General features: G+C 36.9%; 1 long non-coding RNA gene across 1 annotated transcript; it reads right to left on the reverse strand.

The window, feature by feature from the left end:
• Positions 1-1,118: 1,118 nt before the first annotated feature.
• On the reverse strand, positions 1,119-9,668 carry LOC135302665 (uncharacterized). Its single transcript, XR_010364240.1, has 3 exons — positions 8,899-9,668; positions 6,275-6,325; positions 1,119-3,552 (listed from the first exon to the last, which is right to left on the reverse strand). It is a non-coding gene; the product is annotated as an uncharacterized LOC135302665 (long non-coding RNA).
• Positions 9,669-11,824: the final 2,156 nt, after the last annotated feature.

Here is an 11,824-nt window from a genome sequence, read left to right on the forward strand (position 1 = left end):
GAGTGAACCCTAATGTGGTCCCTGAACTTGGGTGCTCATTCTCCTGTTTCTGCTAAAGCCAGCCGCAGATTACCCCAGATCAATCTGCCTGTAGAATGCAGCTGTCCATGTCAAAAAGCAACATCTAAGCCTTAATGTGAAGGACCATGGGAAGGACTATAAGGACAACTCTGCTTCCTGTTCATCTTCAGCCACATAACCTCATGGCAAGAATGAAAGCCTCAGTTGGAGGCTGCCAGATCAGGCAAAAAATTAAGTGATATACAGGAAATCGTATATATAAATAAAATACTTTCCTACCCTTCTTTCTGAGGAGAGCAATTTGGATTTAGCACAGGACTGATTCTGACAATTGCAGAAGTGAGGAAGTCACAGATGTAATATGTTATAAACTGAATACTGCATTAACTAACGCTTCCCTTTCCTATTGCCTAAAAATTTTGAAGTTTGTAGAAGCAGATGTTGTAACTTTCCTCCTATTTTCTGTGGATAATTTTCAGTCCTTTTTTACCTCTACCAGCCTAGCAGGGTCAGGGCATGATAAGGCTCCTAATTTTTACTCTACTTAAGAAATTAATTGATTAAGGTTTAAGATTTAAGAAGAAATGCTGCCCTCCAAACCTCACTCATTCATGTGTCCTAAAAGGACAATAGGAACATGTATGCATGTGTGAATAACAGTTTTCATCATAAACAGGGATTCCCAGATATCAGATTTAGGATAGGTCCTGCTACTTCTCCTTTGCCATTCAGTAGCAAAACCACTAAGATCCAAGGTATAACTAGGAGTAATCTCCTACTGAAGTGAAAAGCCACCGTGAGGTACCTGACAGACACAGGCATGTGAAGGAGGAGGTGCAGGTATGCACAGTTGAACAGTGATTCCAGAATATATAGAAAATTGACCACTATTTCATGATAAAGCATAAGTCATATGTACCCACAAAATGTTATAGCCCTGGGACCATACAGCAAGCACTTTTATTTTAACATCTATATTTATTTAAGCAGAAGACAGGGGTAGAAAGGGAGACATGAGGTGACATGAGGGGAGTTAGCTTCATAGTATTGGAGTGCTGACAGAAGCAGTCTGCCTCTGCTTTAGTCCCTGGAGAAAGTGTATGTGGACGCACTTGATCCAATTTTCAGCTATAAATCAGCATCAATCAATCCACTGTAGTCAATCCGTTTGTCATTTTCACTTGCTTTTGGTAGTTACCAAGGAAATTGGCTCAGTCTTCTTCTGAAACTTCTTTTCATGAACCTTCCTTCCTATAAAAGTGTGCTGGAGAGAACAAGATTAATTGGGCATGAAATACAGAGAGTAAAAATGAGGAGGGAAAGGAAGAAGGAGAAGATTGAAAACTAAGGAGAAGAAAAAAGGAAATAAATAAAGCAGAAAAGGCTATCTAAGGCAAATCCAAAAGAAGAGTGTTTCGCAGACAATTTTGGCCTTGTTTGGTCTGCAGCCACAACAACAAAATCTGTAGAGCCTTTTGGCTTGATATGCAGAGACAAATCCCATCCACTCCTAAGCAGCTGTTGCAATGATGTCCAGAATTTACTGAGCATGGCAGCCAGGGATGAAGAGCAAGTTGGCCACAGAGGAAGATGAGAGAGGAAAAAGAGAAAGAGGATAAAGATAATCTAAAAGCTATTAACTAAGTAGGGAAAACATCAGCCAAAAATAAAATTTTTAAAAAGTGAGAATACAGCTTTTATAATCAATTCAGTACAATTATTTTTCTCTAACAGATATATAAATGTGCCTCTTATGTACAGCCTTTGGGCATATGTGTGTGCATGCATGTATACTTTTCTGTTCTTCTCTCTGGTGGTGCTTTAGGGTGAGAGAAGATGGGAAAACTATGGTTAAATAGCTGTTTTCTAGTGATTTTCAGCATTTTCCCTATCAGGTTTTATGCCTGCTATTCCAACCAGAACAAAATATCAGATACCTGATATGTGAAGAAGGGGACAGTGCACTTGGGATGTGGAGAAGAAAATGTTTATGAGTATGGAGAAAACAATGGGAAAAAGCAAAAGAAAAAGATAGGTGTGTCAAGAGCATGTGAAAAGAGGATCTATACTCCTTTTTTAAAGAAAGACAGACATTCACATGATTGAACAATAAGTTTCAGTTCTTTTCTAAGCAACATTCTGAAAAAGCAAACAATGACTTAATTTTCAACAGAAATCCCTTGAAATGGGAGATTTGCTGCACTGCAATGCCCAAAAGAAACTATCACCTTGTCTTACTTGTGGCTGTCTCTCTTTCAGGGCAGTACTTACTGGAAGTTTGTGCAAGCAAAGTGTGATATGATGATATAAATATGAAATTATATACATATGAAAATGATATAAAAATGAAAATAATTATATTCCTCACAACTGAGCTGTTCTGCACTATGCAGCCAAATTAGGAATTACTGTATATTTTTGGTTCCTGGCACAATAAGTCATTGGTGTCAGAAGAAGCCATTGATACTTAAAGAAGAAGCAACCCTGTTGTCACACACTAGAGGAAGAATTGAGAAAACAACTGAAAAGGCAAAAGATGAATATTCTGAACATACAAAATGCATACTAAGAGCACCATTACATTATTTCTATCACGTCATGGCTTTCTCCTGCAGTTTTATATATTAATCCTTCGTTAGGTTGGGATTTTTAATCTGTTCTGCTCCATTGCACAGTTATATCCACCCTGAGCTGTTGAGAGTATCTCTGGTTCCATTAATGTCCAGCAAAATTCTCCATTTCTTGAGACATAGCCAAACTCCTTCTTTAGTCTGTAACAAAAGATCATTTCATTCAATTGATTTATATTTTTCCACCCTGACTCTGTAGTCAGTTATATCAGACCCCTTTGGCCATGCTCTCTCATTTTTAGTTTTAAGGTGCTGATGTTAATGCAAAGACATTTTTATATTTCTATTTTACAGCTAATGGTGAAGTCGTCATTATCGCTTTTAGGTAAGACTCTGAGGACCTCTATTCTTTACTCTGAGGCTCAGGTGCTTGTGATGTGACCTTGGGTAAATTATTTAACTTCCCTGGCTTCTAGACTGGAAGGTTATAATGCAAAGGTAACTCAGAAGAAGCTCCAGTGAAATTTGTGCAATTTTAGCAAGAAGAAAGGAATTTGAATAGGGGAGACTTTCCCCCTGTACTTCATTTTTCAAACCCAAAGTAGGTGTCATCATGACTTCCTTCTAGATTTGTTTTTAAAACAATGATGTCCTTGTATGAAAAGTACTCCACTGATCTAAATTGCTATATAGATTATTGTTTCTGGAAAGCAATTTCCCTGCCTCTTATGGTTTCCTAATACCAATGCCCTGGAAATTTATCACAATCCAAAATGATGTCCAGATATCATCTTTCGACCAGTGTCTGAGAGTTTCCCTAAAGAAAGAAGAACAGGTAGGCACTCAAGATGTTGAACTCTTCTGTTCTCTGTGGCTGCACACTCCTGTACTGTTTGAGATTTGTGCTGGGGCAGACCAGATGGATCCTCTGTCACGTCCATTGGCAGTCAGCCTTCAACCCCTACAAGAAACGACATGACAGAGTGGAAATACCTTAATGATTTCATGAAAGTAGAGAATTCAGTGCTTCTGCTTGTAGGATGTTGAAAACTAGAGCAAAAATGGTGGTTTCTTTGCTTAATCATGGGCAATATTTTAGTGGAAAAGGTTTCTTTCATTGCATTGGCCTGGTGCACTGGCAGTCATGAGTACAGAACTGGCAGGTGGGGTTAGGTTTCACTCACTGAGGGAGAAAGTTTACTCTATTTTTTAAAGTGATAATGTGGAATCCAGCTGGTCTGGTGGACATAGTAAGCCATAAAGGTAGTTGAGATTGGCATTTGAACTTTTGTTACCTTTCCTGAAAGAGTAGCCAATTTTTCAATTATAGCAAAATAAATTTTAAAAAAATAGGGAGAAACTGGAAAAATTTGGAAGATTTGACTAAATTTATATTTGCTCAAATGAATCAACTGAGAGACCCTTTAGCTCTGAAATCATACAGTGAATACTTGGAAGTTGGGCTGTTTGGTCGCTGAGTTTTTTTGTGTTTGTGGGTTTTTTATTTTTTATTTTTTTCCCTAAAGATGCCTAAATTATACCCAAGCAAAGCTGAGCTACATTAAAAAAAAAATGTGAACAGCAACCTTTCAAATTTATTCAGACTAATGAGCTAGTCTAAATTTTGAGAATACTAATTCACAGAAGTCGGTTCTGTGGTGGGAGAAACACAACAAGGTTGTCACAGCCTGTGAACAAAGTGAATTGGTTATATGACTGACAGTAAAGATTTCTTTTAACATCAGTAAAAGGAGGCTGAAGTGACAGGTAAAAGGACAGATGCAGAATTCTGCAGCACTCTGAGAGTTTGTGTACTATCACTAAGGGACAAGTTGACTTGATACCAACTTAATAGGCTCAGCAGGGGCTGAGCAAAGGGATGAAGACTGTAAATGGGTGTAATAGGGCATCTCCACTGTATCAGCCTAAGCATGAAAACTATCTAGCTGGTTTTGGCTGAGGAAATTAATCACATTACCCTTAAAGTCAAGTTTGTCTTTTAATCTAAGACCTTCTTGGTGTACAGTATTTCACAGGAAACATGCACATAATTTTAGTCACTTTTACTCATCTCCAAAATGAATTTAACATCATCACAAGGCAGCTTAGATTCAACATCGTCTCTGAGAAAATGAAATACTGGAGCAAAACTATAAATGGGAATCTTAAGACCAAGGGGGTATAAGCAGGTATACAGCATTTAACATGCTGTGTAATCTGCTGGCAAGAATGCTTGCATAAGAAAAGGTGAAGCTTTCACACTTTTCTTGTGCATTTTTTTGGCAGGTCCAGTCTAATGAGCCTCTGAGAAAGCGTTGGCTTTGCATTCAGCACCAGATGAATTAAGATGGGAGATTCTTGCCATCAGAAATAATTCTACAGTGGGAAAAAATCCTGCTGTGCTGAGAGTTGACCTCTTGGACAAACATGCTGTAATAAAAAGTGCTATTTGCTACAAGCGCATTGAGAGTTTTAAATCATCAGACTAAAGTACCCCAGGCTCTGACAGTAAAATTTTCATTCAAAGAGGGGCTCAGCTTCACAACACAATAAATTATATATGACTAGGACATATAAAACATTTAAAGATATACAGAAACTCACTGTATTTGTGTTCAGTAGACAAGTTCATCTCTTGAAGTACTTTTTTATGTCAATCTTGCCTATTCAGATGAAGGTGGGGGGGAATCTTTTTCTCAAAACAAGTAGAAGCAAAATGAACTGGCTGTTTTCCACCAAGTGTCTGAATTTAATTGCTATATGGGTGTTTTTTGTGTGTGGTGAGCAGCTCTATGCAGAGATTACAGATGGTATGCACCTATACAGGCAGATTTTGTTGCCCATTGTAGTAAAAAAATAAATGAAGGATACCTGGAGACCTTTAGCAAAATCTTGCAATAAAAAAAATAAAAATCAGAATGGTGCACAAGGCTGTTTTTGAGTGGGATATACAGAAGAAAATTATTCCCCAGTAGCTGTCACATGAACCTGGTGACTTCCTGGTGAGGCTGATTTTAGGCATAACTGCCAAAGGAAGCAGACTGCTGGACTCACTCTAGTGTCACACAACCACTGTCCCCACACACAGCAAAAAAAAGCATATTTTCTGATGCTTCCACCACACAGAAAAATGAATAAAAATTCTGGTTATTTGATGCATCTTTGGGGAAATGTTTTTTCTCACCCTCCAACTGCAGCAAGTACTGGAACCATCTTGCTGGCATGGTAAAAAACAACTACTGTTGAGAAACCTTGAAATTTCAGGGAAATTAGGAAAAAAAGTGAGGAAATAAAATGATTAAAATCAAGGAAGGGTCAGAAATCATTTAAGTGTGTGAGAAACAAAACTACATTTTGGGCCAATTCTCCACACACTGGCAAAATTTTCCTGGAGAAAAACTAGTAAGATTTGGACAATAGACTCTTTTAGAGCCTAGATGATCTCATGACTTGATTATAAATCAAGGGCGAGGTCCCTCTCCTCTGCAAGTTCATGCACAACATGTCTGAATAAAGAAAAGCAGGGGAAATTTCTAACCATCTCACATCATGTGAGCCAGAGTCATCCAGGACCATCATGTGCTCTTCTGTGCAGGACGCATTTGCTGGTATTCCCAGCTGGAAATGTACATCTGATTCTCTAATGGAAGAAAGGAAAGAAAGTAAAATGGCTTTGGACTTACCCTGTAGGTTAATGTCCAGGATCCAAATTATTAGCACACATTAAATATGCACTGGAAGCAACAGAAAATAAAGTAAAAAGACAGGAAATACAGTCAGAAAGTAAGTTCTTTAATAGCAAGAAATGACTTTTCACCTCTGACTGTACCATGTCCCCACAATCATACACAGCTTTAGATCATATAGAAAACAGTCCAATGGCCTCTAATACATAATCATTGTCCAGATATTTTAAGCCTGCATTAGTTTACATTAGCCTGAAATGTAATTTATAGTTAGTCCTCTGAAAAGGGGCTGTGAGTATAAGTAAGTCTGCATATATTCCAGTATTGTAACTGCAGCAGACTTTTACCTGTTTGCTGCTCTTTCCACAAGTGCCAACCCTCATGTGCTCACAAACCACTGGTTTTCAGCTCCCTTAGGCTCTGCTGAAAATTCTGGGTATATGTTTAATTCACTATATATGTGAGTATATTCTCTATATTATCTGTTAAGTTCCATTGATATGTGACCACTTCTTCAGTGGTGGTCTTGTAGGTTTTGAGATATAAGCTCAGGTAAATTTACATCAATAGATCTTCAGCACATTACACTGAGATCAGCCTCCGTTTCCCAGAAGAACACTGATTTTTAGGAATAAATCCTGCCTAGCTGCCTTCATGCACCCAAACATGTCTTTGGCTGCTGCCTCTGCTCTTCTTCCCACTCCCTTATACATGTAGGACATTTGTCACCTCACTTTTCTTCTGAGGATGAGGAGCCTAAATCAAAACAGACAGTCTCAAACTATATTGAAAAACTTCGGAAATAACACCCTTTTTTTTTGTGAAAAAAAAAGTTTAACTGCAGTGTCTAAGTATGCAGACAGATTCATTCATGTGTGTACAACCTCTTGCCAAACCAGCATTCCAGGGCAGGTATTCAGTTAATCACAGTTTGCACAGGGACTTCAGCCAAACCCTCAGGTAGCTCTGTTATGTTTTAGTCTTTTATTTGTTATAATTCAGTATCCTACACCTGTGTTCTCCAGAACCTACCAAAATCAAACTGGGAGGCATGATAAGCAAACCAGCTATTTACTCCCTGATTTTTTTCCTTCCATTCTCTCATATGAGGTTTAACATTGTGCCCAATCTATATAAGACATAAAATGTCATAAATGGAGCGGGACATATAACACTGCCAAGAGACAAAGTTCAAAAATCAATATTTATAGTCATATAAATGTTTGTTCTTTTTTCTTATTAGTCCTCTTAAAAAAAAAAAAAACACAAAAAAACAACAACCCAACAAAACAAACAAAAAAATAAAACCAGCAAGGATTACTGCACCTGAAATAGCTATGTTAAAATAAGTTGGGAAAAAAAAAGTTGATGATTAACAGTATTTCAATTAGGTCTTCAATCTGTTTTCCAGACAATACAAACAATAGTATGTTCTGAAGGCAGAGTAGGAAACAGGACAGGAGACAAGGCTTTTTACTGATTGCATATTTCATACCAAAATAAATTGTAAGGATGCAAAACTAATGAAAGATTTAAGAAAGCAATAAAGTATTCTAGAAAGATTATTTCACACACACACATATGCATACACACAGAGACAAAGAGAAGAATTAAGCTCGAAATCCACTCGGTTCACATTAAACCCAGATGTTTGGACTTCATGCAAGTGGAGTGTGGAGTAGCTGCAGAGAGGAAATCCAATCTGAACCTGCAGCCAAGCTGAATGTGGGGCCTTTATGTAGATCTGGTACAACTCCCTCCAGAACCAAGGGGCAGAGGTAGATTGTTCTTGCAACCTCTGACTGGCACCTGTCCTCCTCTCCTCCATCAGCACTCGCCCTTCTCACAACTGCAGGCAACGTGTGGGTTTCAACTAATCTCATTTAGGAGACATTACTCTGAACTGAATTCTTTCACCAAAATTAATTTCCCACATATGCATGCAGAGTCAAACTTCATTAAAAAGAATGAAAAGTTGCTCCATAATAATTATCAGAAAGCAGATTGTTTATAAAATGTAATGAAGTATTTATCCAGTTTTTGTTTTGCTTCTGAATTCTGAAGCAACATTAAAAACATGTCTTGCATCTCTTTTGAAAGGTTCAGTGTCTCCAGTATAACACATTCCAGACTGACAGAAAAGGATAAGGATATTTGTATACATAGATATAGGTGATATTGATATACAGCTGTAGACACACACACATATTGCATTGTTTACATAATTTATTTCTCAGCTGAATCTCTTAAGGGTCCTGATACAATGCAATAACTCCCTTATTCAGAATTCTGCACACAATTTCCAACAAGTACTTAAACATGCTTTAATTTTATTCCTGGAAATCTTAAAAGCATTTAGAAAGCTGTTACTCTCTCTTAGAAGAAGAGCCCACAATATGAATATGAATACTGGATTAACTATTAAGGCTAATGTAACATGTTAATAATACAGCAGGTTCACGCTGCTGGTTGCTTTTAATAACACAGCAATACACTGAAATTCATGATACCTGGCAGAAATTGTGTCTGTAGCCTCATATAATCACATTTAGGAGCTGCTTTCAGACTGCATTTGCTCAACTCAAATTTTAGACAAACAAAAACAAAAGCTTTATACTTACATAGTATCTTACATCTGAGGATCTTAAAGTACTTTAATTTCCCATAGTATTAACTTAATGTGACAGTCTTCTCATATTCTCTTTTATTTGTATTTGGCTTCTTCCCTGCCTTTTGTCTTCTCTCATACCCACTGCCTATATACAGTTATTCCTGCTTCTTTTATCTATACCTGTATGGATTAATTCCTTTTGATATGTCCATATTGCATGCACTTGTGTATCTACAATGAGTTCCTGCCTTCAGATTTATATCAAATAAAGAAAAACAATTTCTAGAATTAAAAGAAATACACACAAAACCCAGCAACACTGTTCTATATCTTAAATATGTGTCTTTGTAGTTTAAAACATCAAACCTCATTTACAGAACAATGGCTGAGATTGTTGGTAATTATGGCTTAGAAGAAAGATTTTAACTTTCCTGACATAAAAAGCACCTTTTTTCTCTTTGTTTGTCTTTGGTTTTTGTTGTTTTATTTTTAGTGTTTTTTTTTCCACAGCCTAAGCTGAAATTTTTGAAGGGGCAAAGTGTGGTGAAGCTGTGGGACCTGATTAGGGAGCAGCACTGACCATGACACCAGTCCTATTCCTCCAGAGGGGAGTGTCTGATCTTACAGGATGCCAACAGCTGGAGCTGGGGATTTGACTCAGAAAAGACCCTCCATCATCATCAGGCACCTGAAACTGGTCAGTGAAGTTACACCCAACACAGAAGGTGTGCCTGATTGTCCAGGAAGTCAAATGCAGCTCAAAAGGCGGGTTGACCATCTTCAGTATGTAAGTCCTAGACAGCTTGGCTTGAAAAGCACTGTTATTCTCAACTAGTTATTTAATGATGTTTTTCATATAGGAATCTGAAAAATTAGCTTGTGGATCAGGTGTGTATAGCTAATTCAGTGAATTTTTATACAGGATCTCATTTAAAGAGAAAGGCCCTGCAATAAATAACAGTTGTGGGAAAAAAATCTCCCAAAAATAATTTTTTTTCTTTCAGATTGCTAATGCACAGATTCTACTTTTACATCAAGACCTCTTTTATAGAGTAAGATTACATTTGGATAGTCTTGTTATCTATGTATATAGCATAATCCTTTGTAAATAATTAGTTTATTGTCCAAATATATCTCTTGTGGCATTAGCTTCTGCTGTCTGATCAAGAATGATCTATTGTCAGTTTTCTGTTGTCTCTCCTCAAAAGCTTTGACTGTTTTTTTCTCATTTTCTTGTAAGAAATAATAGCTAACACATAATAGATAACAATAAAAACATTTTATTTGCTTTTGGATGGTGGAAGTGTAAAACACTGTGTTACACAAGCAGTCCCAGATATTGTATTAATTATTTAGTAACACGTACCTCTTAATTCAAGAACCAAAAATAACCAAGCAAAAAACAACAAAACCAAAAACAGTAAACTGAAAGAAGTCAAGAAGCCTAGAAAGTGCCCATGGAATATGATACCATTCGGAATCTGTTACAAGAAGAGCCTTACAATTTATTTTGAAATTAAAACTCCTTTTATTAAGGAGGAGGGGGTAGCAAGGAGACCTCAGATCAGAATATTTGTATTTAAACAAAATGTATTGGGTTTTGTTGTGGGGCAAATCCAAAACCAAGAGAGGCCTATTTTTCTCATTCTGGTTTTCATATTAAAAAAATGTTCCAAGAACAACTATTCTCATGAGGTTTTGGCTCAAGATGGCAGGAATTTTAGGAAAAAACAGATGATCTCACAAGACCTCCGACATCCAAAGCAGAAAAAAAATATCACAAGTCAGTTTCTGCCACATGCCACTACTCAGGGCCAAAAATCTGCTGAGAACAGTTTAAAGAAATGTTGGGCTATTGAACTAAAAATAAAAATTTTGGAGTTTTTTACTCTTAGGCTTAAAATCTAAACACAAATCTGACCACAAGATGAGTATGGTCTACTCAGAGTCTAACTCTCACATATGTCATCCATGACCAAGTCTCACATCTATTGTTGATGACCTACTGGCTGAAAAATAAGCATTCAAGGAAAGAATATAGCAAGAGGAGAATCCTATTACAAAGAGTATAATATATTTCCATATGCCAATAATTTAGCATCAAATTACAAATGATGACACAAAGTACCCAGATCTTTATTGTGACAAGATGTGTGGGGAGGAAGAGGACAGAAGACAGTCTCATCATAGATATAAAGTCTGGTGAAACTGATTTTGAGCAGCACTTTTGTCCAGCTCAGGAAACTGCTGTCTTCAGTTTTGTGGTCAGCAAAGGCTGATAGGGTTCACAAACAACATTTAATTTACATACACTCAATATCACACACACAGTTGCATATGGATTCAGGTTGAACTGTGTGAATATTTACAAGTCTATTTTCCAAAATGAGATACTTGACATGGAGTTGACATAGAATAAAACCAGCTAGGTGGTCTAAAATTATATAATGCTAAAAGAGGCTTTCAGCACCATGTTCTCTGGACCAGAACCTCCATAGGTGCAAGATGGCACATATCCATTTTTTTCAGTGTCTTTTTTATGCCAGCTTTGAGCCTGATCTTATATATTTACTGTACATAATCATATGCTCTGAGTTACTAAAAATAACACTATATGATTGAGAGATGTCAGTTTTGGAAAGGATTTTCTGTAACATTTTGAAATTTTACTAAAATGAGAAACTAGAACATGGAATACTTTTTGCCAGATTTTTAAGCTATGAGTCGAGAGAGGGGATCATAGAAGAAAATAGTATATCAACTCATGAGTGCAAGACAGATATTTATGACATGATTCGCTGTAGCCTTGTAGAATGAAAGTGGGATTAATAAAATGTGTGCAGAAGAGTGTGCAAACTGTTGCATCCTCTGAATTCATTGAAGATGACGTGAAAAAGTTGTTTGGATGCTTTATTATGTGTGGATATCCTATAAAA

This window comes from Passer domesticus, chromosome 6 (genome assembly GCF_036417665.1).
Source record: "Passer domesticus isolate bPasDom1 chromosome 6, bPasDom1.hap1, whole genome shotgun sequence".
NCBI classification, from domain to species: domain Eukaryota; kingdom Metazoa; phylum Chordata; class Aves; order Passeriformes; family Passeridae; genus Passer; species Passer domesticus.